Source organism: Trichomycterus rosablanca, chromosome 8 (assembly GCF_030014385.1).
Source record: "Trichomycterus rosablanca isolate fTriRos1 chromosome 8, fTriRos1.hap1, whole genome shotgun sequence".
NCBI classification, from domain to species: Eukaryota; Metazoa; Chordata; class Actinopteri; order Siluriformes; family Trichomycteridae; genus Trichomycterus; species Trichomycterus rosablanca.
Genome location: NC_085995.1, coordinates 19282240 through 19289211, shown reverse-complemented (window position 1 = coordinate 19289211; position 6972 = coordinate 19282240).

The following is a 6972-nucleotide window of genomic DNA, read 5'->3' as shown; positions in this document are numbered from 1 at the left end:
GAAGCACTTTGTAGTTCTACAATTACTGACTGTAGTCCATCTATTTCTCTACATACCTTTTTAGCCAGTATCACTGTTCCTCAATAGTCAGGTGCCCCACAGGACCACCACAGAGCAGGTATTATTTGGATGGTGGATCATTCTCAGCACTGCAGTGACACTGACATGGTGCTGGTATAAGTAGATCAGACAGCAGCGCTGCTGGAGTTTTTAAATACCATGTCCACTTCACTGTCCACTCTATAAGACACTCCTATCTATTTGGTCCACCTTGTAGATGTAAAATCAGAGACGATCGCTCATCTATTGCTGCTGTTTGAGTCGGTCATCTTCTAGACCTTCATCAGTGGTCACAGGATGCTGCCCATGGGGTGCTGTTGGCTGGATGTTTTTGGTTGGTAGACTATTCTCAGTCCAGCAGTGACAGTGAGGTGTTTAAAAACTCCATCAGCGCTGCTGTGTCTTATCCACTCATACCAGCACAACACACACTACCACACCACCACCATGTCAGTGTTACTGCAGTGCTGAGAATGATCCACCACCCAAATAATACCTGCTCTGTAGTGGTCCTGGGAGAGTCCTGACCATTGAAGAACAGCATGAAAGGGGGCTAACAAAGCATGCAGAGAAACAGATGGACTACAGTCAGTAACTGTAGAACTACAAAGTGCTCCTACATGGTAAGTGGAGCTGATAAATATAAATATATATATATATATATATATATATATATATTTATCAGCTATATATATATATATATATATATATATATATATATATATATATATATATATATATATATATATATATATACAGTATATACTAGTGCAGGTCATAAAATTAGAATATCATGAAAAAGTTTATTTATTTCAGTAATTCCATTCAAAAAGTGAAAATTGTATATTATATTCATTCATTATACACAGACTGATATATTTCAAATGTTTATTTCTTTTAATGTTGATGATTATAACTGACAACTAATGAAAACCCCAAATTCAGTATCTCAGAAAATTAGAATATTGTGACAAGGTACAATTTTGAAGCCACCTGGTGCCACACTCTAATCAGCTAATTAACTCAAAACACCTGCAAAGGCCTTTAAACGGTCTCTCAGTCTAGTTCTGTAGGCTACACAATCATGGGGAAGACTGCTGACTTGACAGTTGTCCAAAAGACGACCATTGACACTTTGCACAAGGACGGCAAGACACACAAGGTCATTGCTAAAGAGGCTGGCTGTTCACAGAGCTCTGTGTCCAAGCACATTAATAGAGAGGCGAAGGGAAGGAAAAGATGTGGTAGAAAAAAGTGTACAAGCAATAGGGATAACCGCACCCTGGAGAGGATTGTGAAACAAAACCCGTTCAAAAATGTGGGGGAGATTCACAAAGAGTGGACTGCAGCTGGAGTCAGTGCTTCAAGAACCACCACGCACAGACATATGCAAGACATGGGTTTCAGCTGTCACATTCCTTGTGTCAAGCCACTCTTGAACAAGAGACAGCGTCAGAAGCGTCTCGCCTGGGCTAAGGACTGGACTGCTGCTGAGTGGTCCAAAGTTATGTTCTCTGATTAAAGGAAATTTTGCATTACCTTTGGAAATCAAGGTCCCAGAGTCTGGAGGAAGAGAGGAGAGGCACAGAATCCACGTTGCTTGAGGTCCAGTGTAAATTTTCCACAGTCAGTGATGGTTTGGAGTGCCATGTCATCTGCTGGTGTTGGTCCACTGTGTTTTCTGAGGTCCAAGGTCAACGCAGCCGTCTACCAGGAAGTTTTAGAGCACTTCATGCTTCCTGCTGCTGACCAACTTTATGGAGATGCAGATTTCATTTTCCAACAGGACTTGGCACCTGCACACAGTGCCAAAGCTACCAGTACCTGGTTTAAGGACCATGGTATCCCTGTTCTTAATTGGCCAGCAAACTCGCCTGACCTTAACCCCATAGAAAATCTATGAGGTATTGTGAAGAGGAAGATGCGATACGCCAGACACAACAATTCAGAAGAGCTGAAGGCCACTATCAGAGCAACCTGGGCTCTTATAACACCTGAGCAGTGCCACAGACTGATGGACTACATGCCACGCCGCATTGCTGCAGTAATCCAGGCAAAAGGAGCCCCAACTAAGTATTGAGTGCTGTACATGCTCATACTTTTCATGTTCATACTTTTCAGTCGGCCAACATTTCTAAAAATCCTTTTTTTGTATTGGTCTTAAGTAATATTAAAATTTTCTGAGATACTGAATTTGGGGTTTTCATTAGTTGTCAGTTATAATTATCAACATTAAAAGAAATAAACATTTGAAATATATCAGTCTGTGTGTAATGAATGAATATAATATACAAGTTTCACTTTTTGAATGGAATTACTGAAATAAATCAACTTTTTCATGATATTCTAATTTTATGACCTGCACTAGTATATATGAGTCATTCTATAATTTGGGGTACATTCCATGTCCAATGATAATAATTATATTTATTCTAACTATTTTCTTTAAAAATGTCATATTTTACCTATTAATGGAAAACATGTTGTAATATCACAAAAACATTATGTGCATCCTATCCTTCATTTAGCTTGAAATTTGTCATGATGTTCCTAAATGAACAGTTTTTGCTGTGTCTGTTTTTTAAGTTGAGGATGCCTTGGTTTCAGAATAATGAATACAATTATTAAGGGCAACAACATCTATTTTTTTATTTATTTCAAAAGTTTAAATACTAAAGAAAAATAATATTTTTTAAATTGAGTTTCTCTTTTAAATAATTTAAATATCTTTATTTATTAATGTCCACAAAAGTTCTGTCAACTATGTTACTAACAGAACTCCACTCAGCAACTCAAAAATGGTTTGTTCTAAAACTATGTGACCAGCATTACATGATATCATTTTTCTCTGTGGAGGGTATATTGAACAAACTGTGGTGAATGTCCTCTTATTTTTTACAATATTTTATCTATAATAGAACATTGTCAATGAGTATATTAATTGACCGTCAACTATGTTACATACATTGTCATGGTTACAATTTTTTTATAATTTTAATTAAAATGTATGTTCAAATTAGACATTATTCTGTTCAAGAAATGACATGTGGTCAGCCAGGCAAGGTCTACCACTGAAGTTATGGGTCAAAATAGGGAAATTGTCAACTATGTTACCTGTCAACTAAGTTACCTAGTAGTCTACATCTACTGTCCCTTTAAAATAAAATAAAAAAAATTAATGTTTAAGCTTTGCAAATAGTGGATGTTACACTAAAGGAATATATTAACTTGAATCACTGATTGTTCTATTGAGAGAGAACATTGTTTTTGTACTTTTTTGGTGATGTGAAATGTACCCCAAATTATAGAATGACCCATATATATATACTTAATCTAGTCAAGTCCAATTACCCTGATTGCATCCTCTATACTGATTCGACCCTTACATACGCCCCCTCTGGCACGTACAGTCAGTACAGACTGCATTTTTCACCTTCACGAGTCGAGTTCATACACTGACGGGCACTGTGCATGGAGGGCCACACCCCCATCAGCATTAGTCAGCTAGCAGGGGCCGCAGTTGCACCAGTTATAAGGACCTATGATCTGATTTTCTTACCCTCTAACCCTGAACAACAGCCAATTGTTGTTCATGCAGCCGCCCAGCCCAGTCGGAAAGGCAGAGCTGAGATTCGATACGATGTATTCGAAACCCCAACTCTGGTGCGCTAGCATACTTTTACCGCTGCGCCACCTGATCGGCCTTGGTTTACTAACTTTTTTAACAAATGTACACAAAGTACACTGACACAATTTTATAACAAGACAAAATTGTTTATTAACATGTCTACATCCTACATCTTACATGCGCAGGTCAAACAGATTATTTTACATTGTGAAGCATTCTGACACAGGGAACATCATGCCCTCACAGATGGTAAAAATTCTCAGACTGGGATAATTACATAATCACCACTATGATCATTTTACTCATCTCACATTGCTTCATTTAGTGCTCACGTCTCGTTTGTGTCTAAAATCTCTGATTTAATTTTACGTCTCTGTCAGTGGTTTCTCCACGGTATGCTCAGTATGCTTTTTATGATTATGTTAAATGAAAGTTAGTGAGCTGCCACAGGTGCTAGAGCCTCTGCTATCTGTAGCGTGACTGACGTTTGATGTGTTGAACATGCCATAATACACGCTAAGGGCTTTCTTTGCTATTTTAGCTTGACTAATGAAAGCACTTATTTGAGGTTGGTGAGTATTATGAGTATATGAAAGCAGGAATAATTTCCTCCCTAAAATGCAGAACATTTTCTCAACCTGTAACATTATATTATTATATCATCTCACACGTTGTCTCATGTAGCTTTTAACTTAATAATTCCAAACATTCCACTTACAGTTTACTTTTACTTTACTATTCTTTGTCTATGTTTAGGTGTTACATTTGGAACACGCACGTTGTTGTTTTGGGGTTTTTTTGTACTTACATTCATGTATGTAAACTGTTTGTGAAAGAAAAAGAAGCTTTTTAAAATGAATTAAAAATGGATTACTGGCTGCTTTCTACTTATTGTATACAAAGAAATAAATTTGTATTTGTTCTACAGTGTCTTTAGCACTTTTTTAAATGGTAAATTACACTAATAACACTGGACAACAATTTTTGGTAATTGTAACAGACCCATTCAAGCTGAACACAAATGTAGTTTCTGATTGTCTGTATCACATAGAAATTTTGAGAAACATGAAATTAGGTTTAACTGATTATAACTAGGGCTGTCATTAATTGCGTTAATTAACGTGATTAACTCGTTAAAGTTTTAATTGCGATTAAAAAATGTAATGGAGATTAAAATTTTTAATCAAAAATGTTAATTGGTCTGTGTTTGTGGCACGTAAATATGTGTCTCTGTGGTAATTTGCGCTGCTTTAACACAGCAACATTGTGTTTATACTGTAGCGATAACACGGGCACAACAGGTGTCGTGAGTTACAAATGACTCGAGTTGCTGCTGCTACATATTGCGAAATATCGGGTATTTTAAATACTCATTTTCAAAATGCGTAAGAACTCATCACTAGACATCACTCGTCAGGCATCTGCGCGCATGGATGGAAAGCGCATGAACTGTACACAGTATATTACAAACACTGCTGGATCACAATGGACTGTAGACACTTTAACATAGTTCACGATGTGGGTCAACGGGGAGGGGGGATGTTTAGGTGCACCGGATCATCACTGGCCAGGTCGTTATTATTATATTACAATCCCACAAAGTTGAATCAGTTCATCTGGACACAAGTTTGTTGTAGAGAACAAACAAACTTGTCTCTACAACAAACTTGTGTCCAGATGAACTGATTCAACTTTGTGGATTTGTGTACCTGGATTATTGAGCATGCATCAACAGATTATATTACAATATTTTCGTTAACTAAAATTAAAATAACTAAAACTGTGCAATAAAAATACCAGAGCCAGGAATTTGGAATTTTAAGAAGTTGGAAGTGTAACTTCTGAGTGAGTATTTTTAATTCATTCTGATCAGCTATCAGCATATGCAATTTGTTGAGGGGGCCCAACATTTTTTTTGTACTGGGGCCCATGAGCTCCTAGTTACACCACTGGTGTTGCATCTAGAAATGGTTCATATTATGAGCGCCTGTTTTCAGTGGCAGGGTTATGAACAGGAAAAGATCCTCACTTTTGTCAGACAATGTGAACAGACTTGTCATTTTAAATAACTGACTGAAAGATGGGTAGCTGTTAACAACTCTATATAGGCATTGGCTGGCTTTCTAAAACTAATTTAGATTCAATAATTTTATCATAATTTTATGAATGTTTTTATTGGTAAACGTGTTCTTGCTATAAAAATGTGCATAACTTCAAATTTTGCTTAGTTATTAAAAAGCGTTTCATTGCAATTAATTTGGTTCTTAAATCGCGATTAATCTCAATTAAAAATTGTAATGAAGTGACAGCCCTAATTATAACACATTCAAATCTTACACGTATCATTAGTTCAACTGAGCTAAAAGTGTTTTGCTACTGATTTTCGTTTCTACTCAACATCTGGTGCATCTCGTTTTAGTGTCCAGCAATAGTCAGCCAGCATTGACAGGTACCAGTGGCCTTGGTAACATTTTTCCATTGTGGCAATGTCTTGGTGAAAGCATTCGCCATGTTCATCACTTACTGCACCAATATGAGCAGGGAAGAAATCCAAGTGTCAATGCAGAAAATGGATTTTCAATGACATGTTGCACTTCATCACTCTGTAAGCTTGAAGAAGGTTGTCAACCATTTGGTGTAGTTTGGCGCTTGATAGTTGCAAAAGAAGATTTTCAGCAACATCCTTGAATGATTTCCAAGCGATTCTCTCAGGTCCCAATACCAGCTCTTTGAAGTGATCATTTATGATGTGTCGGATTTGTGGACCAACAGAAATGCCTTCACTAATCTTGGCATCAGTTATTCTTGGGAACACTTGTCTGAAATTACTAAATTCTTTCCCTTTTTTATTTATTGCCTTCATAAAATTTTTCATTTTGAGTCCACAAGTGGTTTATGTGCCACATTTTTTCTGGCCCGGGGTCAATTTCTGACAAATTGGCCAGTTTGTTTTAATGTAATATGACTCTTTTTATGACTGTCCCAATCGCAAATGAAGCAGCAAAACTTGATATATCTGAGATGCAATCCAAGAAGCAGTGCCACTCTAAATCTCCAGATGTTTTAGTTGGAGTTGCTGTACTTGATGTGTTTCAACAACAGTTCCATGTTCTGGTATGTTTCCTTCATGTGTGCAGCATACCAACAGGTACTGAAGGATAGACATTGTTACTGTATAACAAGACAGCCTTGAGGCTTAACAATCATGAATCAATAAAACGGTACTAAAAGGAAAATTTCGAGGCGATTTTTGTTATCAGCAGCTCGAAATACATAAGATACAC